Source organism: Meles meles, chromosome 2, assembly GCF_922984935.1.
Source record: "Meles meles chromosome 2, mMelMel3.1 paternal haplotype, whole genome shotgun sequence".
In the NCBI taxonomy this organism is placed as follows: domain Eukaryota; kingdom Metazoa; phylum Chordata; class Mammalia; order Carnivora; family Mustelidae; genus Meles; species Meles meles.
In genome coordinates this window covers 10068838-10093422 of record NC_060067.1, presented here as the reverse complement: position 1 = coordinate 10093422, position 24585 = coordinate 10068838, and the positions used below count along the sequence as shown (strand labels likewise).

At 36.8% G+C, this 24585-nt stretch overlaps 1 protein-coding gene across 1 annotated transcript in view; it reads left to right on the top strand.

Moving 5' to 3' along the window:
- The window catches only part of NPFFR2 (neuropeptide FF receptor 2), an 85623-nt gene that overhangs the window by 47494 nt on the left and 13544 nt on the right, over nt 1-24585 (top strand). The window lies entirely within an intron of this gene.

Genomic DNA, 24585 nt, shown 5'->3' with positions numbered 1-24585 from the left:
GGAGCAGACTTGTGAGCACCCGTTGGCATTTCTAGTTTTCTTGGTTCTACAGTTTCAAGTCTGAAATGCAAAGAAAACCCAGAGAGCTATCCATTATGTCATTCTTTGAATCCATATATTTCTAGCTGGTCTGTTTTCTTCTTTCCCCTATTCAGAATCTTCTTGCATTTGCTTTATGTAACATCCAGGGTTTTCAGTTGGTTGTATGAAGACATACATGAAGTCATGTAGTCTTCATTCAGTTGCTTTTAGTGGGAAAAATAGGGGAACGATGGATACTCTTCTTTTCCCAGATGCAGAAGTGTTTTCCTACTTTATTCTTTTGGGAAAAAGAATTTCCAATAAATGAAAACTAAAACCCACTTCTGATCCAAGTGGGTTTGTAAATGATCCCACATTTAGTTAAAACTAAATGTCTTTCTAATCTGTGTCTATATGGAGTAACGTGATTTTGCTGGAGAAAAAAAAAGATACAATTACTAACTGATAACTTAATTTTGTTAATGAAGGCTTGGTCTTTGCCTTTCATTCTACATTTCTTCTAAGTTCTATTTTTCTCTTCATTAGATGACAATTTCCTAACCTCTTTTTTAATCTCTAGTAAACTTTTCTCCCTATACTTTGCTCTCAACTGGTAGCTTTACTCATTAATACTGTATTTTATCCATTCTAAGGATAAGTATAAATAACTAAGAATATCCATAAATGAGGACATGTCTTAGAATTAGTGGTGCCTAACAATCACTTTCAGCAAGGAAACAGTCATTATATAGTTGTCATTGGTTATATTGGACAGTTTTAGCTATTCAAACTGTTATCATTTCTCTGTCTAAATCTAAAAGCGTACTATTAATAAGCTCAAAATAATATAAGCGGTAAAAAGTGTGGAGAGTTTAATTGTCAATACTTTTTTCTTTCTTGGCAGTATGTAAAATAAAGTGGCATCTTACATTTACCACATCTTAGATGTGATGAAACATAATGTATTATGAAACTATAAACAAGCTGAGGTGTCACCTTATTTGTGCAAATACATATTTCGACATAGATAGATGGTTGACAGACAGATAGATGGATACTTCAAACACATGAGGTGGCTGGATCAGGGAGAAGAGCTTTACTTATATTCACAGAAAGCAGCCGGATTAACATTACAAAAAAGGTCCTCTATGCCCAGCAACTCTGTAGATTGGTACAACGTGAGCCAGACGGAGAAATTACCTACACAGTTGGCAGATTTCGTTTGGTAGGTGAAGGAATTAGAAAAAAAGGACATTTTTTGGCATTTATAAATAAAAAAAAAAAAATCCCTGCCCCATTGCCTGGGAGAGTCTGCTGAAGACGTAATGGAAAGAACCTGTACTCTGGTTCTTTTGTATATAAATAAATCTCTTTAGGGGCCAAATAAGTCTGGTGTGTCCAGGATTCACAGCCTAGAGATGTTACCAAGGGCCTGGGATTCATCTCTTTTGAAGCATAAACACCTAGGAGGATAACACTAAAGTCTTCTGGCAATCTCTGGGATATTCAGTCACTTTGGTAGTTAACATAAATGCTTATCCCACTATGTAACCATTTGGCTCTTGGGGAAATGCTAGAAGATTTATTAGCTTTTTGTGAGAGCAATTAACTTCATCAAGGAAACAAATGGCTACGTATCTAATCTAAATGTTTCTAAAGGAAGTAAAAGCAAACATTCTGTACTTATATTATATACCTCTCTCTGTTTCATGGACCTAAGGCATTGTTGTGGAAACGCTGAAAAAATAGAGGAAAGATTGATTCTCCTGCAGTTACATAATGCTGAAATGAGACTCTTTCTGTCTCAGTTTCATCTGCAGTTCCAAGATAAAACATACCAATTTGTTCTAGTGCCAACTATATTTGTTATACTCAGAACTGTGTTTCCTAGAATTTCCTTAACCTGTATATTTCTACCTTAGACTTAGATAAGAGGAGGAAATCTCATGAAATTAGGGAGGTTAAAGGGAAACAGTAACCATTACTGTTGGAAGGACCTAAAAGTGAGAGGAGTGACAAACAGATGAAGTGCTCAGCTTTTACTCATTCTACTCTGCTCCACATCAAGCTCCACATCAAGCTCTCCTTCCTAACTGCTGATCTTGAGGACACGCAGAGGCAGTAGCCACACTGAGACCCCAGCTTCACACAGACCTCTCTATAATTCTCTTTATACTGCCTTGGTAAAGCAGTTGAACTTGCTTGTCTTCCCAGGTGTCCTCTGCACCAGTATTTCAGGAATGACAGTTTAGTGACATTTCTGTGATCCCACAACACTCCCCTCTATAAGTTCACTCTCCCAGCAACACCCACTCTTATGTAAAGCAGGGGTGGGCAAATTATCTATAGCCCCATTGCCTGCTTTCCTTTTTTCAAAATAAAGTTCTGTTGAAATAGAACTATGCCTACTTGTTTATGTATCATCTATAGCTGTTCTGTGTTGCAGAGGCGAGCTGAGTATGTTGTAACAGAAAACTTTTTGGTCCACAAAGCCAAAAATATGTACTATCTGGCTCTGTACAGAAAAAGCTTTCTTACCTGTGATGTAAAGTATAATTCCTACAACAAAGACCATATCCTACATGGTTCTTGGTCTGGACAGAATCCTTACTGATATGCCATCTAACTAGGACAAATAAAGGAGGTGGCTAATCACTGACCTAGTAATTCTTTGTTGACCTCCCACTACCCACCTCTGAAAAATTTTAGAGGCCCAGAAGGCAGGGAACAACTGGAGAAGGAATTTTTCTGGAAAAAAATGGTGAAGGTCTGTAACATTTCCCCCTGTCCACTGTTGCCCTAACCTCCTCACAAATGCACATACACACGTCATAAGCAGGGATATTCCTAATAACATCAAGCCTAGTTAGGGAGTGAGATGGAGATGAGAGTGAATTTAAGAAGACTACATGAGTTTGAGACTGAAGACCCATGACTGATTCGGACTTAAAGTGTGGGGAGTCTGGTTGATGCTGCCTATGGTACCAAATAGATACCTGTGTTAGGAAAGTAAATTTTCTCCCAATATAACTTCAGTAAGGATGCATGTTTCCCGTGGAACACATGGAAGAACTGTAGAGACATTAGCATGGGATTAGCTTAGAAATATCTTCTTCCAAGATGGCTTCCTTCAAGGAACAGGAGGAGCTCAGCAAAAAGATCAGAAATATTCCATATGATGGAAGAGACAGAGTTGCGTATCTTCTCTCAGGATTACTCCTTGTCATTGCCATCAAACTTTTTTCCTACCTACTCTAGCCTAGATAATCTTGTATAGCTTATCCATAACATCTATTTTGTCAAACTCAATGACCATTCTTTTGTTCTCATCGTACTCCATAGCTTATCAGCTTTTAAGTATTTGACATAATTGACTATTCTGTCCTTAAAGGACTAGCTTTAGTAACATACAATTGTCTGGTTTTTGTTACCTCACTAAGTGCCCCTTGTCAATATCCTCCACTGGTTTGACCTGCTATGCCTAAACTCTAAATATCGGGGGACCTTGATTGTGGCTCTGGACCTCTCTTCTTCCTATGTATCTCTTCCTTTTTATATCAGATTCCATAACTTAAAATGTCATAAATATGCTAGTAATTTCCAAGTTGATCTCATCAGTTCTTATCTCTTCCCTGAGCCCCAATTCATATAGCCAATACTTTGCACCTTCATTTGGGCTTCTAAAAGGTATCATATATATAATATATCCAAAAGCATACACACTTCCTAATTTAAATAAATATTACCGCATCCCATTCAGTTCTCAAGCCAACCCAGAGTTGTTTGCTTTTTCTATCCTTTTCTACTCAACTCATATCCAATTCATTGGCAAACAAAATTCATACCACCATGACCAAAGATCACCAATTCATCCCTCTGTCTATATTTGCAATGCTGTCACCTAATGTAAGATATTGGCAACTTCCACGTGAACTGGAATCACTTCTTAACTGACTTTCCTTCTTCCATTCCTGCTCCCTACTCTCCCCAACCCATTCCACATATAACAACCAGGAAAATGTTAAATTGTAGATCAGACCATTTTCTCCCTAGCTTAAAACAATTTCTATTAGAATAAAATTCATTCTTTTTATTATGACTTGTAAGAATTTACCTGATTTTTGTCTTTTTTCTCCTCTCTCAATTCCTCAAAGAAACAGGAAAGAGCATGATGCACCTAGGAAATTGCAGATACTTTAGTATGGTTGAGGATAAAGTATACAGAAATTTGGAAAGTGATGACACTGGAAATATATGAGGGAACAAAGTGAGAAAGACTTCGGAACTTAAAAGTTGAGATAATCTTTTTTTTTTTTTTAAAGATTTTATTTATTTGACAGACAGAGATCACAAGTAGGCAGAGAAGCAGGCAGAGAGGGAGGAAGCAGGCTCCCTGCTGAGCAGAGAGCCCAATGCAGGGCTTGATCCCAGGAGCCAGAGACCATGACCTGAGCTGAAGGCAGAGGCTTTAACCCACTGAGCCGCCCAGGCACCCCCAAAGTTCAGATATTCTGAAGATTTTGAGCAATACAATGACTAGATCCAAAATTACATGAACATTTTTAAGACCAACTGATTGCAACTAAACCAACTTTTCTTATCTTAGTGATGTTTTAAACAATAGTTCAGATTCATATGCTTTAAGTGACCCACTCATTCCATCAGCCTTCCTCTGATTTCAGCAGCAGCAGCAGTGGAGAGTTCCTGCCCAGTACCAGCTTTCTATTCCAGACGTCTCCAGTCTGGATTCTCTGCTTTAGAGCTTCCCTGCAGGCAGTAGTTCTTTCAGTCTGGGATGTGGGGCACTTAACTATCCTGACAGGCAACACTCAAGTAACGAGTCTGCAATCTGACTGGTATGCTTTCAACACATTTACTCAATGGTAACCAGCTTGAGAACTCATCTTTAGTGGTTTTTCTTCTTTACTTTCTCGTTCACCCTACTCATTCATTCTTAATTCCTGGAACTTCCTCCCAGATAAACTACCTTCACCCAAGTCCCTGTCTTAGTCTCTGCTTTAAGTGGAACCCCAGAATGACATTCATTTTTTTTCCAGAGCTATTAATTGAGAACATTGTGCAATGTGTTAAAAAGTCATTAAAAAGACATGTCATGTAATAGTGGCAAGGGTTCTAAGAGTATAATTAGACATCTATGGGACAAAAAAAGAAAAACCAACAATGTTAACACTCCTTTCCACAGTCTGTAGCCACATTGGTTTTTTCCCCCTAGTTATTACAACTGACATGAGGTGGGTTTCAGCTAATCATAGAATTATCTGTTCCAAGATTTATTTCTTATGTCATTGTTATGTCAAACTTCTGTGAAACTAAATAATCTTCAGCTATGAAAGAAGAGAAAAGAAAATGTATTAGGACAACGGGTTTACAGTTGGATTTGCTTTTTTATATATTGCATTTCAAGATTCAAGACTGGTGGCGGTATTGGTGGTGGTACTTTTCCCAATATGTTTCTGTTTTGTTTTGTTCTTATGCTCCTTCCCTTCCCCTATATGCTTTAATCTATTTTTTTCTTCGGTTCAGGTAGATATATATCTTGTTGAGATAAGCATAGCATAAAACATGTCTTTTAATTTTACAGTTGCTGTTTCTGCCTAATTGTGTTGGCAAATGGTGTTCTACTATTACATTTTTCCACTTTTTATTGACATAAATTACTGATTAAGGAAATCAGCTGAATTGTGAATTAGGTTCAATGAATTGATCTATAAGACAATTTAGACATAAAGAAGTGTTAATCATTATCTAATTAAAAAAGAAAATCTTCTGAGCCCTCCTACACTGACTACCCTTTCACCCTACTCTATAACACATGATTTCTTTATAAAGAAAATAAAATTGGGGGATGAAATTAATGGGTAAAAATCAAGTGACCTTTTGGTAATTTCTAAGACTACCAGTTTAGATGTACATGAATATTGCCACAGCAAGCCAAAATCTAAGATGAAAGAATGGAGTAGAAAGGTGTCTTTCCTCATCCTATAAGCTGCAGGAGTGCAGGGGCTGGTCTGGCTTATATGATACATACTAGGATGCTTGGTAATGACTGCTGGTTCTCAACGTGTCCTCACAAGGACACGTTGAGCATTCTTTATATAAAGCATATAAGATTACTGAGTACCAAGCATATATATAAGTGAAAAATACTTTTTTTTTGTATTCCCTATTTCTTCTTGTTTGGTGATCAAAGTATCAGTCACTGCTCTCTGTTGAAGGTTAAAAGTAGTTTTCGTCCATGAACTAGTTTAGATAGGATACGAAGATTGAGACACCTTTTGTCGTGAAATAAGACAAAGTTTTTAGCTTTTGAAGCCCTTGAAGTCTTCTAAGTAAGTAGGACTTTAATGGTCCAGAACATGGATGTCATGAACAACTGTGTTTCTGTGTGCCTATAGGCAGGCTACATAATTTGAAGCTATTCTTGCCACCTGTAATGTTCTATTTACATATTTTAGCATATAAATAGTTTTAGCATATCATTAATAAACTGATAATTAAAAATTAGTTCTTAATTTTAAGTAAGGGTCTTGTGGAAATTCAGATACTGAGAAGTAATCTACATGTTTTTAGGATTTTCTTACTGATTATAAGGAGATAACCCTTTGTCTATTTACTTGAATATTTTAAGCTGTATCTCAGAAAAAATTTGAAAATGATTTATTACATTAATTTTGTTTAGTATTCAGAATACTTTAAAATCAGATTACTGCTATTGTATGCCACTCTTCAAAAATGGATCCTCTTAGAGTTATTTTGGAAGAGTATTAACAGCTTATTGCTAATGCAGGAAAAATGGCAAAATGATTGTTGATAGAGACTGAATTGAATATAAACAACAATTCTTATGAATTGCTAGAATTCATAAGATTCTAGCAAATCTTATGAATATAAGATGACATGGTGCTTAAGAAAAAGGTGTGCATCCTTTGGGAACACAAAAAATATGACTTTTAGATAATTAAAATGTTGATAAACTTTGATATGAATAGTTAATGACCAAAAATTAATATTTTACAGGTCTCTAATTTCCTTATAAACATTGTTAGAAAGATTGGGGAAAAATTTTTTTTTAATTTTATTTAGCATTAGAAGAGTGTTAGATTCCATCAGAAATGCCAACTGGAGTTTGGGTGGTTATTTCATGCTAACATTACTTCAGTGACGTGCATGAGTATTTTGACATATGGTTTGTGTCCTGAAGGTACTTGAAAACTTGTAGGATTTCAATTTTTAACACTCACCTCTGATCACTAAAAAATCTGAGTTGTGGTTCACATATCAGCTTGCTAGAAATATGTCTAAGACCCACTAGAGATTCTGTGAATTGTTTTACTAAAATATTTGCTTGCCACTGTCCCTAATGCACTGGGAAGAAAATCAAAACAAAGTAACATTAAAAAAAAAATTTCCCTGACTTCTGGTGTTTTCCCTGGAAAGACAGATAATACTATTTTTTATTGCCTTCTACTCACAGAAGTTGTCACAAGGGAAAACTAAGCTAAAAACATAATCTAGAAAAAGTTACATTAAAACTTGAAATTTTGTGGGGCGCCTGGGTGGCTCAGTGGGTTAAAGCCTCTGCCTTCGGCTCAGGTCATGATCCCAGGGTCCTGGGATCGAGCCCCGCATCGGGCTCTCTGCTCAGCAGGGAGCCTGCTTCCTCCTTTCTCTCTCTGCCTGCCTCTCTGCCTAGTTGTGATTTCTCTCTGTCAAATAAATAAAATATTAAAAAATAACTTGAAATTTTGCTGGTTATTTGCATTGCCAAGTGTTAGTAAATGATCAAGCATTAGTAAATGATTCTCTTGTTTATATAAACTTTCTTCAGTTATGACTGAAGTGCCCTCTAAAGGATGTAGAAGATACAGAGAACTAAGCTAAATTTCTGAATAATAAGATAACAAGAATTGGAGAACATTCCTTAGGCTGAAGATGAAGAGGGATTTGTTTGCTTTTTGGAAGCAGGTGGCTAGGATTGATGGAAGAGAAAATTAAAGGGACCAAACGCAGAGTAAGAGCACTTCCCACCAGTTGTTGCTATAGGAAAGGAATTTCCTCCAAGGGAAACATCAGTTCATGGTAGACATGGTTGAGACTTAGTACTTTTAAATAAAATGTATTCAGTGTAAGGGACACCTGGGTGGCTGAGCTTCTGACTCTTGATTTCAGGTCAGATCGTGATCTCAGGGTTGTGAGATAAAGCTCTGCATCAGGCTCTGTTCTTGGCTCAGAGACTGCTTGAGATTCTCTCTCTCCCTCAGCCCCTCCCCTGCTCACGGGTGTGGCACAGTCTCTCTCTCTAAAATAAATAAATAAATCTTTTTAAAAATGTATTCAATTAAAAATTACTCTTAAATTTTGTAAGGAAAAAAATGGAAGTGAAACTAAAGGAATTGCCATACTTTACTGAGATTTTCTAATCTGGTTGGTGAGAAGAATCACTCGCCCAGATCTTGTGTAAACCTCAAGAACCTCTTATCTATCCTTTTGGGAGGAGAAGGAGAGAGTTCCTCTTCAGTATTCCATCTTGAGAGCTCTAGTCACCTCAGTGTCCATGATGACTGTCTTCCTACCTGATGTTCACTATATTTCAAACCATTATTTTGATATATTTTGTCCATTAGTTGCTTGTTTTAGGTAGGAAAGTAAATCCTCCCCATTATTCTATCTTGGCTAGAAGCAGGGGCTCCAACTTGATATTTATGCACATTAAAGATTGTTTTTCAAATTGTGTTGTTACTGTGAATGGTTTAGCATTGTTTTTTTTTAACTGCTTCACTAATATCTACCTTTTAAAAGACTAATTGAAGCATTAAATATTAAATGCTGAAGGGCCCCCTGTAGAGCACTCCTTAAACAGTGTCCATTCCCTCGGTGTCCACAATATCTCCTTTCTTGTAGGTTTCCATATGTGTGGCCAAAGGAACAACTCCATGTTTTCTAAAAGGCCTAGAAAACATACGGCTGGTGCCTCTCCTCTTTCCCTTTGTGTTGGTCATTCTAGCAAATTACTGGAAGATGGTGGTTTGGCCAAAAGGCTTCCATTTTGTTCTTACCACTATACTCTAAAGTGTTTTCTTCATATAATCATTAAATTACAAATATAGAAAGCTCATTCCAAGCAAGAAAGTGTATCATAACAATCATATACATGGATCTTAGCTCTGTTGAGCTCTTATTCCATCCACTTTCTGATAAATTGTATGTAAATATTATATCAATGTCTGTTGAACCCATATGATGCATCTGTTAAAATTGATTTCAATGAGATACATAGGGTGAAGTTTATCTTTCCCTTATTTTACCTTTTAGGAAATACCAATAGAACCATTCATTTTAAAAAATTCAACGTTTTATTACTTTAATAGGGGTTATTGGAATAAGCCTTCATGCTACTATTCCTAGAGAATAGACAGGTGTACTGTGAATATATGACACCAGTACAGAAACATACAAATGGCACACATAAAGTTAGCAATCTAAGAATGAAAATATTAATTTTAAAAGATATTTGCACCCCTGTGTTAGTTGCAACATTATTTATAATCGTCAAGATACAGATGCAACCTAAGTGTCCATTAATAAAGACATGGATAAGGAATTATATATACAATGGGATATGAGGTAGCCATGAAGAAGGATGAGATTGTGCCATTTGAGACAATATGGATGGACCTAGAAGCTATTATGCTAAGTGAAATGAGTGCAATTGAGAAAGACAAATATCATATCATATGGATATCTAAAAATATCATATGGAATCTAAAAAATAAATGAGAAAAGAAAAAGCAGTATCAGACCCATAAATGCGTGAGGTGATATCTCATTGTGGTTTTGATTTGTATTTCCCTGATGCCGAGTGACGTGGAGCACTTTTTCATGTGTCTGTTGGCCATCTGGATGTCTTCTTTGCAGAAATGTCTGTTCATGTCCTCTGCCCATTTATTTTTTTTTTTTAAAGATTTTATTTATTTATTTGACAGCGAGAGAGAGATCACAAATAGGCAGAGAGAGAGAGAGAGGGAAGCAGGCTCCCTGCTGAGCAGAGATCCCGATATGGGACTCGATCCCAGGACTCTGAGATCATGACCTGAGCCGAAGGCAGCGGCTTAACCCACTGAGCCACCCAGGAGCCCCCCTCTGCCCATTTCTTGATTGGATTGTTTGTTCTTTGGGTGTTGAGTTTGCTAAGTTCCTTATAGATTTTGGATACTAGCCCTTTATCTGATATGTCGTTTGAAAATATCTTCTCCCATTCTGTCAGCTGTCTTTTGGTTTTGTTAACTGTTTCCTTTGCTGTGCAAAAGCTTTTGATCTTGATGAAATCCCAATAGTTCATTTTCGCCCTTGCTTCCCTTGCCTTTGCCGTTGTTCCTAGGAAGATATCACCTCACACCAGTCAGAATGGCTAAAATTAACAAGTCAGGAAATGACAGATGCTGGAGAGGATGTGGAGAAAGGGGAACCCTCCTCCACTGTTGGTGGGAATGCAAGCTGGTCCAACCACTCTGGAAAACAGCATGGAGGTTCCTCAAAATGTTGAAAATAGAACTACCCTATGACCCAGCAATTGCACTACTGGGTATTTACCCTAAAGATACAAACATAGTGATCCGAAGGGGCACGTGTACCCGAATGTTTATAGCAGCAATGTCTACAATAGCCAGACTATGGAAAGAACCTAGATGTCCATCAACAGATGAATGGATCAAGAAGATGTGGTATATATACACAATGGAATACTATGCAGCCATCAAAAGAAATGAAATCTTGCCATTTGCGACGACGTGGATGGAACTAGAGCGTATCATGCTTAGTGAAATAAGTCAATCGGAGAAAGACAACTATCATATGATCTCCCTGATATGAGGACATGGAGAAGCAACATGGGGGAGTAGGGGGATAGGAGAAGAATAAATGAAACAAGATGGGATTGGGAGGGAGACAAACCATAAATGACTCTTAATCTCACAAAACAAACTGGGGGTTGCTGGGGGGAGGTGGGATTGGGAGAGGGGGAGTGGGCTATGGACATTGGGGAGGGGAGGCGAACCATAAGAGACTATGGACTCTGAAAAACAACCTGAGGGTTTTGAAGGGTCAGGGGTGGGAGGTTGGGGGAACAGGTGGTGGGTGATGGGGAGGGCACGTTTTGCATGGAGCACTGGGTGTTGTGCAAAAAGAATGAATACTGTTATGCAGACCCATAAATGCAGAGAACAAATAGGTGGTTGTCAGAGGTGAGGGGTCTAGGGATGTTGGCAAAATGGTTGAAGTGGAATAGGAGATACAGGCTTCCAGTTATTCAGTAAATAAGGCATTGGGATAAAAGGCACAGCATAAGGGAATAGTCAACAATATTGTTAATAGTGTTGTATGGTGACAGATGGTACCTAGACTTGTGGTGAGCCCAGTATAACATATAGAGAAATTGAATCACTATATTGTACACCTGAAACTGATGCAATATGTGTGTCAACTATACTCAAATATTTTTAATTATTTTAATATTTTAATTTTTTAAAGGACATGAAAGATGAAAAATGAACAAAATTAAGAGTTGCAAAATACAAAATATTTGAATTTTTTAAGTTAGCAATTTGAGCACAGACCCACTGTCAGAATTTGTGCCTTCTACATTACTGAAATATTTTGATCCCTAAAAATAAGTTTTGGTCATTTGTACTTAAATTCAAACTTCATATTTTATGTAGAAATTTGATATCGAACTTAATATATGATAATTCTGCTCAGATAATGTATTTTCAAAATTCCACATTCTGCGCTTCAAAAAGTCAATTTTGGGGGCGCCTGGGTGACTCAGTTGGTTTAGCAAGGACTCTTGATTTTGGCTTAGGTCATGATCTTGTGGTTGTGGGATCAAGCCCTGCATCCGGCTCTGTGCTCAGTGCAGAGTCATCTTCAGATTCTCTCTCTCTCAAGTAAATAAAATCTTAAAAAAAAAAAAAGTAAATTTTCATTCCAAATATAACTGTAAGAAGTATAAAGAAAACATTACAAAATAAAAGCAGGTAAGATTTGGTCTCCATAGTATACAAACAAAGAGACTGCTTACTACTGGCTAAGATGAGTCTGTAACTCAAGAACTGAGTTGATAACTTAAGAATTGTGAAGAGGGGGGCACCTGGGTGGCTCAGTGGGTTAAGCCGCTGCCTTCGGCTCAGGTCATGATCTCAGGGTCCTGGGATTGAGTCCTGCATCGGGCTCTCTGCTCGGCAGGGAGCCTGCTTCCCTCTCGCTCTCTCTCTGCCTGCCTCTCTGCCTACTTGTGATCTCTATCAAATAAATAAATAAAATCTTTAAAAAAAAAAAAAAAGAATTGTGAAGAGGGGTGCCATGGGGGGTGGGGGCTCAGTCGGGTGAGTATCTGACTCTTGATTTCTGTTCAGGTCATGATTTCAAGGTTGTGAGATTGAGCTCCTCTCAGGGGGTGGAGCCTGCCTGAGATTCTCCTTTCTCTCTGCCACCCAACCCCCACCGCACTGGCATATTCTTTCTCTCTTGCTTTCAAAAAAAAAAAATTGTGAAGAAAACTGTACAAACTCTGGATTCAGACACACTTGGATTCAAATTTTGGTTCTTTTGCTAAATTTCTGTGTGATGGTGTGTACGTTATTTAATCTTCCAAACTCAGTCTTCTCATTGATAAATAGGGATAATAATACATGAATTTCAGAGTTGCTGAATGTTTAAATGAAATAATGACTGTAAAGCAGCTAATACATGGCTCAATAGAATTTGTTATTACCAATAAATTCCTGTGTCTGATAGTAATAATAATAATATCATTTTTTTTCCAATTTGTAGATCATCTTCAAACTAAGATAGTATAGGAAGGTTTGCTTGGTTTTGTTTTCCTTTGCATACCATTATTAGTGGATTGAATTTTGGCAAGGAGGTTTCCTATTAATATAATTTCTTGAAACTGTTTAACACATAAAATGTGTTATCCAAACACAGAAGTAATTATATTGTAATTGAACATAACAAAGAGCAGAGATTTGATAGTGATGTAGACTTCAGAAATTTCCTGTGTTAGAAAACTGCCAGCAGGAAGATGGTTTATTTTAGGGCTGCTATCATTTTAAACCATATAGGTAGAACTCAGAAGTCTGAGAAGTATCTTTCCATGCATTTTTTATTTTCAGAGCTTTACATTGAGAGAAATAGTTCTATTTTCTTATAGTGATAGTATCCAGTTGCTAAAATATAATTATTTGAAAACAGTCTTCAAGAGCTATTTTTCACTTCATAGGAAAAAGAAATATCTATGCTATGTCCCCTTACTTACACATTAAATAATAAAGTTCCATTAAGAAAAATAAAAAATGCTTGGTCACAAAAATCAGTCTTTGTTCTGCACATTATTTTAACACATTTATTGAGATAATTCACATACCATGCAGTTCACTAATTTCTGCTTATTACTTCTTGAACAAGATATACCTAAGCCTGTGCAACTTTAGCTTCCGAACATAAAAGCTAAATAAATAGGTATTGAATAATAAATCCATTTTTAAAATTCTAGAGTAGAACAGAGATGCACAGGAGGAGACAGATATTTATAACTTTTTTTTTTCTTCAAGGCATTAACATTTAGAGGACATAGACATATGTACACAGATATTTAAAATACTGAAACATAATGTTATATGTAACAAGAGTGATCATAAGATAGTCAATGATTAATAATCAATACATAACATAAAACTGAGTTAGGAATTTGAGGGAAGAATACACATTTCACACTAGGTTAGTCACCATTTCCTACATGAGATAATAATCCTTATTTTGGGGATTTAAAGAAGATAAAGGGGAAGGAAAATGTTCCTGGGTAAAAAGGAAAGAAGGTGTAAAATCATGAACAGAAACAAAGCAGTGGGAAATAGTAAGACCCCCTCAAGGAACAATGGGAGAAAAAAAAATCAGTTGGAGTGAATTGCTCCTCTTGAGGAGAACTACAACATATACTCCAACTAGGATAATCCTGAGTAAGGTTGTTAGCACTTGCACAAAGCCACGGGTATGGGCTCATTCGCCTTAACCATTTGAGTCATTTTGTGGACAAACCTGAGTATGGAGACGTGAAGGAGACATGGCTGATGGGATCCATCAGGTTCAGCATGTGGAGGAATGTGAATGCCAGATAAACAAATGGACTTCACTCAGTAGAAATGAGAGGCCTTTGAAAAAAGCTAAACAGCTGGGAAAACACACAAAAAAATATTTTATGAAGTTACTAAGGCAACTTAATATACATAATGGATGAATAAGGAGAGATTATAGGCTGAGACCAGCTTAGAAGATGCGAACACCCGTGATTTATTGAGAGTTGCTCTGTTGTGAGAGCCAGTCCTGTGATTGGATTCCTAAAAAAACGTTTAGGGCCTTTTCTTACTAATTTAAAATCTAAGAACTGTTTGTAGTCAAAGAGAAATACTACAAGGGCAGTTGCCTTGCCTTTAGGGAAACACAGTGACACTAAATTAGTGATAGTGCTTTGTTGTTTCTAAACTGGACTAAGAGAAAATCTTAGCCACTGATAATCTCTGTTGAGTTCTTCATCAGGAAAAAAAGTGCCTTCCAAAAGTCATTCAAGAAATACATCTCAGTTTATATGAGAAATTAAACTCAATCATAAACTACCCTAAGTCACAAATGTTCATCTGATCATCTATTTTTTAAAATTTTTATTAACATATAATGTATTATTTGCTTCAGGGGCACAGGTCTGTAAATCATCAGTCTTACACAATTCATGGCACTCACCATAGCACATACCCTCCCCAATGTCCATAACCCAGCCACCCTGTCCCTCCCCTCCCCACCCAGCAACTCTCAGTTTGTTTCCTGAGATTGTGTCTCTTATAGTTTATCTCCCTCCCAATCCCATCTTGATTCATTTTTCCCTCCCTGCCCCATACAACCCCCCACCCTGCCTCTCAAATTCCTCATATCAGAGAGATCATATTATAATTGTCTTTCTCTGATTGACTTATTTCACTAAGCATAATACCCTCTAGTTTCATCCATGTTGTTGCAAATGGCAAGATTTCATTTCTTTTGATGGCTTTATAGTATTCCATTGTGTGTGTGTGTATATATATATATATATATATATATATATATATATATATACCACATCTTCTTCATCCATTCATCTGTTGACAGACATCCAGGTTCTTTCCATAGTTTGGCTATTATGGACATTGTTGCTATAAACATTCAGGTGCACGTCCCCTTCAGACCACTGCATTTGTATCTTTAAGGTAAATACCCAGTAGTGCAATTGCTGGGTCATAGAGTAGCTCTGTTTTCAACTTTTTGAGGAACATCCATGCTGTTTTCCAGAGTGGCTACACCAGCTTGCATCCCACCAACAGTGTAGGAGGGTTCCCCTTTCTCCATATCCTCGCCAACATCTATCATTTCCTGACTTGTTAATTTTAGCCATTCTGACTGGTGTGATGTGGTACCTCATTCTAGTTTCGATTTGTATTTCCCTGATGCTGAGTGATGTTAAGCACTTTTTCATGTGTCTGTTGGCCATTTGGATGTCTTCTTTGCAGAAATGTCTGTTCATGTCTTCTGCCCATTCTTGATTAGATTCTTTGTTCTTTGGGTGTTGAGTTTGACAAGTTCTTTATAGATTTTGGATTCTAGCCCTTTATCTGATATGTCATTTGTAAATATCTTCTCCCATTCTATCAGTTGTCTTTTGGTTTTGTTGCTGTTTCCTTTGCTGTGCAAAAGCTTTTTATCTTGATGAAGTCCCAATAGTTCATTTTTGCCCTTGCTTCCCTTGCCTTTGATGATGTTTGTAGGAAGAAGCTGTGGTGGCTAAGATCAAAGAGGTTGCTGCTTATGTTCTCCTCAAGGATTTTGATGGATTCCTGTCTCACATTGAGGTCTTTCATCCATTTTGAATCTATTTTTGTGTGTGGTGTAAGGAAATGGTCTAGTTTCATTCTTCTGCATGTGGCTGTCCAATTTTCCCAGCACCATTTGTTGAAGAGACTGTCTTTTTTCCATTGGACATTCTCTTCCTGCTTTGTTGAAGATTAGTTGGTCATAGAGTTGAGGGTCCATTTCTGGCCTCTCTATTCTGTTCTGTTGATCTCTGTGTCTGTTTTTGTGCCAGTATCATACTGTCTTGATGATGACAGCTTTGTAAGAGAGCTTGAAGTCTGAAATTGTGATGCTGCCAACTTTGGTTTTCTTTTTCTTTTTTTTAAGATTTTATTTATTTATTTAACAGAGAGGGAGAATACAAGTAGGGAGAAAGGCAGGCAGTGGGAGAGGGAGAAGCAGGCTCTCTGCTGAGTAGGGAGCTTGACAGAGGACTCAATCCCAGGACCCTGGGATCATGACCTGAGTCGAAGGCAGCCACTTAACTGACTGAGCCACCCAGGTGCCCCAGTTTTCTTTTTCAACTTTCCTCTGGCTATTTGGGGGTGATCATCTATCTTTTTTAAGAAAAATATCAATGTCTTGAAATCATTCCCCCCAAATTAGGGATTATCTCAAGAGGTAGTAATGTTTTTGAGGATTAACATAAGGAGCAGTTTAGTCATGGTTCTTTAGCATAATGAAGAGGTCTTGGAATGGTAAAAACCATGAGCAAGGAAATAGCAAAGTCATGTTTTTGGATCTCTGCTGTAGCAACATAAGCTTTTAGCCAAATTTAATTCTCTCCATTTCTGCAGATAGTAAAAGATTCACAGGAAGTAAAAAAGCTACCATGAGAATAAATGATCTTAGGGTACGTCACCAGGCCTAAGTTCCCCTTGGCGATAAGTCTGTTATTTGGGGCTATTATTCATCTTCGTTGGAGCCTGGAATCTTGATTCATAATAAGTAAGACCTCAATTTCTTGAAGCTGCTGGGACAACATATATTCTAGCTATTTCTTCTTTACAAATGCTTACTACATGATGTATGATAAAAATCCATGGTTGAAAATATGAAATGTTTTTATACATTTCTGAAGAGTGGTAAACTACCTAGTGGTAAACTACCTAGTTTGAATGCTCTTGTGTTCATTTTCCACTCAAATCAACCAAGATTCAAACCTCATAACCCCAAGGTGTATATAGCTTGTAGTAGAATAAAGTGGGCCAGGGATGCCTAGGACCAGTTATGTTTGCATTAGGAATGACTCAGAAAAGTTTCTCCTCTTTATTCTTTACTTGTGCTTCTCCTCATACTGCATTTCCAGAAAATATGGGTATTGTTAACTCCTGGAAATCAGTACTTCCTTCAAAATGGGTCCAAACATAAAACCAGAATTGTGTTATTAATGTCCAAGGGATATTCAAGTTAAATGTTTTATATGCAAAGTATGTATATTGACAGGGCATTGTTAGGTGCTCCAGGAAATTGGGAAATTTGTTATCTTTCTGTAGTCCAAATATTTAAGGATCAACTATAGAAACATATATAAGAAAGAATTATAAACAACTGTAGTACAATGGCAGTTTTTGGTCAGATTTTAGAAGTGTATGAAGTCCTGACAATTAAGTGGTATGATTTATATTTGATATTTTAAGGGATATATAATTGATATATCTGAAAAACTTTTGCTTAATTTTCAACATAACATATATACTTTGACAAGTAAATTTAGGTGTTCAGAAGGAAAACAAAGAGCCTCCATATTTCTTTGGATTCACAGGAGCACATGTATTTGAGTAATGCTAACTCATAACATGAAGGAAATTTAGTTAAGATTCAGATTTAAGATATTTTCATTTGAAAGGTCTTTTCAAATGAGTAATATAGAAGTGATACATAATTGTAATTATAAAATATAAAACATATGTTAAATACTATAAAATGTGATTACTTATATACTTTCAGAAAAAAATCTGAGAAAATACAAAGAAATAATATAATAAATTTTACTACATAAACATATAAATATTTTTTACCTAAAACACTGTAAAATTTAAGTGGCAAATTGCTAGATGGAAATGGTATATGAAATATATGTAACAAGGACAAAATGTCTAACAAAGCTTTTATGAACCATTAATAACAACCAAAAAATGAAGATTTCAATATGAAAAAAAAATTGAACAGTTCACTTAAAAAATACAAATTTCAGAAATCTGGAACTAATGTTCAACTTTATTACTGTTTTTTAATGTACGTTTAAATAAGTTAGCCATTTTTTAAAAATAGTAAAGTGGCAAAATTTAAAAGGGGGTAGTGCCTAGTATTGGCAAGACAAAACATTTTCTTAAAAGATTTATTTATTTTAGAGACAGTGAGCAGTAGGGAGGGGCAGAGGGAGAGAGAATCAAGCAGACTCCCCACTGAGCATTGGACCCCATGTAGGGCTCAGTCTCAGAATCCTGAGATAATAACCTGAGCCCAAATCAAGAATCAGGCACTTAACCAATTGAGCCACTGAGGCCCCCCATCAGAAGGAATATTTTTAAGCACCACTGGGATAAATGTGAATTAAGATCAACATTTTAACAAACAATAAGTAATATCTGTCAAGAGCAGAAAAATGATCATGATTTTTTATCTAGTCCCATCCTAAAAATATTCTAGAAAATTCTAACAAGTGACAAAATATCAAAATATTACTTTAATATGAGAAAACTTGGAAATTTTTAAACTGTCCAATACCAGGTGAAAGATCAAATAAATTGTACCTCTTGTAAAAGATCAATTTCCAATGAAAAATTATTCTTGGAAAGAGTGTTTTTTGATATGAACAAAAACTTCCAGTATATCCTTAAATGACAAAAATAATAAACTTTTTTTAGTACTATTCTGATTTCAAGCATGAGTACTATTCTGATTTCAAACATTTCTGCTTGCTAGGCTATTCCCAGATCCTCATGTCTTTAGGGTTTATCCTTCTGATAATTATATAACAGAATATTAAAATTAAAGTATTTGGGGGGCACCTGGCTGGCTCAGTCATAGAGCATGCAACTCTTGGTCTCCTGGTTGTGAGTTCAAGCCCCATATTGGGTGTAGAGATTACTTAAAAATAAAATCAAGAAAGAAAAGAAAAGGAAGAAAGGAAGGAAGGAAGGAAGGAAAGAAGGAAGGAAGGAAGGAAAAACTATTATGGGTTTAGTTTCAGCTAAAACCCCAAGACAGTTATGTGGGACCACCATATAGACTTGTAAAAGAAGGCACCAAGAAACATTTATCCTCAGGCTGAAGAGACTAAAAGGCCAAGAATTACAGATTAGAAAAGGATTTAGAGGTTTGCTAGGTGTAGATCATCCACTTAGAAGATGGAGAAGTAGGGGTGCTTGCCCCCAACTCATGCTTAGAAAAGGGACTGACAGAGACATGCAGAGAGTTTAACATATGAACCTAGTATTTCAGAGCACACAGTGAACTTGTCTGCTTCACACGCAAGACATTCAAAGTGCCCAGAGCTTGCTGAGTGGCCTGTTTCTCTGAGAGCAGTTGGTGGCACTGGCCAGCCTACACTCTTAAAGCCTTTCTGGGCAAAAGATGTACGTGTTAACTGTGGGCCAGGATGATTGTCCCACCTGCGTGAGGGTTAACAGGATGCTTTATGGCAGGGTTAACAACTGAATTTCATGAGGCTGAGGGAAGAGGAACCAGTCAGAGATTAATTTCCTCACACGAAGAGAACTGTGCCTACAAAAGTGAGGGTCAGCTTTAAAATTCTTTCTAGTCCCAGAACACCTCAAACCATGCTGGAAAGAAAAGTAGGACTTTTCTTGCCCCTGTCCATCACCCTAACATGGTCCACCCACAACTCTGGCAAGGATGGGAACCGAGAATGACAAGATGGGGTGGAGAAACTGCAGAGCAGGTTAGCAAAGAGAAAAGTCAAGGAGCCATCCTTGCTGGAAATTCAAAATTTTGTTCATTATACTAGACTAGACATATTAATTATTGTACTGTTTTTATTATTAGAAAATAGCATTTCTTTCAGATTTTACCTAGAGTCAAGGAAGAAATCAGCCTCAAAAAAAAAAACAAAAACTAAAGGATCAACAGAATAGGAATATGGTGCTTTTACATTGCTATAGCTGTGTTGCTTCCTTTCATATTCTTAGGAGACCCTCTTTATAGGTTTCCTGACTCTTCCAGCTACTAGTTGCGAAACCCGTATCGGATTTCTTTTTTTTTTTTTTTTTTTTCCGTATCGGATTTCTTAACATCCTCTGCCTTACCTTCTTTATATACTAAATTTAGTTCTTTATATACTAAATTATAATAATTTATGTAATACTATATATAAATTATTTATATACTAAATTTAGTAGCTACTTTGTACTGGAAGATTAAAGGGGTCAACACATATAAAGCAATTCATAGAATGGCTCAGCACAGAATAGATACCAAAATACTCGAAGTTAATACTCAAAGATAATAAAGTCTGAGCAAGTATCATGACCCTACTTTGAGCTACAGTTATTATGTCCATGAGAACATTAGTCTGAATCATCAGTTCTCCTTTCTTTCCCTGGAGGCATTCTCCTGATGTCTGCGGGCTTGGATTGCAGGCTCGCTGCTTTAACATCTTCCACTATTTCTTTCTGACCCATTTCTTTGCCACACATTTCTCATTGTTATTGTATGTCTTGCAATAAAGAATAGGGTTTCTAGTGCCATGATGAACACCATGACTTGATTGGAAGGCCCAGTGAGGAGTAGGAATAAAGCACGTTCATAGTGACTGTGTCTCTATCTTGATATCATTTTGGTTTCTCAATTACTGTTCATCTTCAGTTGTGCAGTTATTTGAAACTTTTTGTGTGATTTGATGGAGACATTTAATTGAATGTGCAACGTTTCTAAAGGCCAACTCTCTTCCTCCCCTGGATAACCCATTTTAACGTGTTTTCCATCAGCCAGGTTCAGCTCAGCTTTCTAATGTATTACCTTATCCTAGGGAGCATCATTTGCAGAAGTCCGGTTTTCATTCAATTTTACCAATGAAATTACAGACCGTCTAATACATGATTTAGCTGCGGCAGAGATTTATGCAATATTCGGCACACCATGCATTAGTAAAACACAGTGTCATTCAGGACCATGTGTTGCTTCTTTTTTTCAGATTATAGATTAATGGGAACCCAGTTTTTTGTTTGTTTTTCATTTTTTTTCCAGTGAAAAGAAGTCGACCGATTTTTCTCCCAATCTTGGCTATTAATCAGAACCAGATCCGAGAGAGTGGTACTGGCAAAGTTCCTCCTCCCCTCTCCAATGCTTCGAGACTTGTTTCTGGTTTTTGTGTGTTTTGCTCCAAGAGAGTGCTGGAATCTCTCCTCAGGAAACCTGGACTTCTACAAAATTCATTCATCCTCCCAACTCAGCCCTGTTCAGGCTTTATCCCAGGGTGGTGGAAGGGACTGGGGCCAGCCCACGGTCTCCTGCTGGTTCCTTAGCCATATGAGGTCGGTGTGACTCGGTCTGACTCTTACTCAGTGCACAGGTGGGTGAGACTCCTCCTCTACAGTTTTGGCCTTTGGTGCTGGATCCCACAGCTCCCACAGATGCACTTTTGTTCACAGACCAGTGCTGAATTTTAGTTGTTAAAAGGGCGTGCATAAAGGAGTGATGTCTTTTGCTTCCATGAGATGCTGATGTCCATGATGATACTTTTTTTTCTTTAAAGATTTTATTTATTTATTTGACAGAGATCACAAGTAGGCAGAGAAGCAGGCAGAGAGAGAGGAGAAAGCAGGCTCCCCGCTGAGCAGAGAGCCCGATGTGGGGCTTGATCCCAGGACCCTGAGATCAAGACCTGAGTTGAAGGCAGAGGCTTAACCCACTGAGCCACCCAGGTGCCCCCATGGTGATACATTTGAAAGTGCTTTAAAATTTAAACATTGGGCATTATTATGATCTCATAATGATTGCCAGTGATTCACCCCCAGTCTGAGCTTGTGCATTTATAAAATTTCTGTCCTTCCCATTTTCCCTATCTCTCCTTTTCAATTATTTTAGCAATTTAAGTTGTTATAAATTAGTAACTGTAATACCTTTTGGTGCTAATTATCAGAGTGTAGTTTAGATCATCCAAGTAGATGGAAGTAAATACTGCCAACTTCCTGTGCTTGAATCCTATATGGGGGGAAGAAAAGGAAAAAAATGAAGAACTCAGTAAAATTAATAATAAATACCCTAGTAATAGAGGCAACAGGGCCAAGCCCAAGGAGAGATAGTTGACCAAAATGGGGAGTGGTGGCCATAGTTCACTTCTGTGTGTCTGGCAGTCTGGGTAGACCATGACTGGTGACAATTTATTGGAGTCTTGGTCATTTTCATGAGTATTTGATATAGGAATGAAGAATATAGACTCTTCTTTCAGAGGACTAATTCTTCAGATGATATGTATGAAACAGTGCATTTAAACTTCATAGGTTAGAGTATTTATGGACTCTTTCTTAATTGAAATTGGAAGACATATTTATTTTAGGTAAAATGATACCATTGCTAGCCAGTATATGACTTACTATGATTGTGAATTTATAAGAATTTAAGCTATGTTATGGAGGGCATGTATTGCATGGAGCAGTGGGTGTGGTGCATAAACAATGAATTTTGGAACACTGAAAAAAAATTAAATTTTTAAAAAAGAATTTAAGCTATGTCATCTGCTTTTATTCTGTATAATTGAATTCAGATAATGATATGATAACACATTTTTTCCAGATTATAAAAAAAATCTGGAAACAGGAAAGGTATTTAATTGAAGGAAGATTTTATTTAAAGCTTTTAAAATCAACTGTATAGAACTTTTAAGTGCCCAGTGGAAAAGATGCCAGATGCACGAATACCAAAGAGCAATTTTCCTTGTTATATTAAATTGAGATAAGGGGATCTTCCCAGGATCAATCAGAAGCTGGCTTTTCTCTGCCTCACTACCATAGAACTATGAGTGATATTATCCTATCCCCCATTATAGGTTAATCTAGTAGCCGAAACTCGGACCACATATACAAAATTCTTACAATTATGTGTCAGGAGGAAAGAACACTTAAATATTACATGTCCTTCTGCTACTCCTCTGTACTGCATGCTGCTATCTTCCCACGTAGAGTTTTCAAGCCAATAATAGGAATAGTGAAATCTTTCTTACTCAAATTCCATTCTGTTTCTCTCTCCAAGCCCTCACCCTACCCCACACTCACTTTCTTTCTTTTTCATTTTTATTCAGGCTTAGGGATATTAAATATTGATAAGCAGAGATGAGCTTTAAAAATTAAAGAAAAGGGAAGAAATAAAATGGCAAAATATTGGAGAGAAACGTTTTTATTGGCTTGTTTTATATTTATATACTTGTCTTATAATAACTTACTTACTCTTTACTGTACCTAAAATAGAGAAAATGATCCAAAGTCAAGTATCTGAAATGAATACTACGTACCTTAATCTTTATGCAGTATTTATAAGAACAAATACACTCCCCCATAAAATAATAAAGTATGCACTTGAAACACTGGAAAACATAGTGAGAATGAGGTATGCAGAAAAGAGTTAACAAGCAGGCCTGAACCTGCTATCTTTAGAAAGGACTGCTCACAAGGTCTGCCTTGGTTAGAGTCTGGGAACTTAAGTCAAATACAATTCCTTATATTGCTATAAAGTGTCCATAAATGGTGAGAGTGCTCATTATGCCTAATCTGTACAAACAACATCGTTTCATGCTGCACACCTGCTTTCCATCAAGGAGTGTGAAATTTTGATACCGCTAGGAGGAATGTATCATGTGACTATTCTCCAATTAAAAACCTAGGGCACTGAGTTTCTAATGAGCTTCCTTGGTAGAAAACACTTCATACGTGTTGTTGAACTCATTGCTGGAGTAATTAACTCACCGTGTGATTCCACTGAGAGAGAGTCTTAGAACCTGGTTTACTGCAGGTTTTATCTTACGTGCCTTGCTATTTGCTGATCTTGCTTGGTATCCTTTTGCTATAATAAATATTAACTGTGGATACACCAAATGCTAAATCTGCTGAAGCCTTCTAGTAAATCACCAGATCTGAGCATGTTCTTGAGGACCTCAGACATATAAGGTTGACCGACATGTCTACATGAAGATATATGGATTCCAAATAAAAATATTTATTGAATACATACTATATGAATGGCATTATGTTAAGTGAAGCCAAGGCAAGTATGGGCTTATTTTAAGAAATTCACAGTATAGTGGCTATCCATGCATATATGAAAGACATATTCAACTAACTGAGTCAAAGCAGAATAAGAAATCTACAAGAAGCTTATTTCAAAGGCAGTTTTGAAGATGGAGACACCTCATCTTGTTTAAATTGCCAGGAAAGCTAAAAACATGTAAGTTAGCCTTAAAGGAACAAGTAGGTTTTGACAGATTATGATACCTAGAGACAGGAGAAAGGAAATTTCAAAAGGTTTCACTTACAGAGTTTCCCGTGAAACTTTGCAAATGGATAGGAGGTATAATAAAGTGAAATGCAGAGCATATTGAGGACATAGAAAATATACTAATTGTTATTTATGAAACAAAGTGGAAATTTCAAGTTC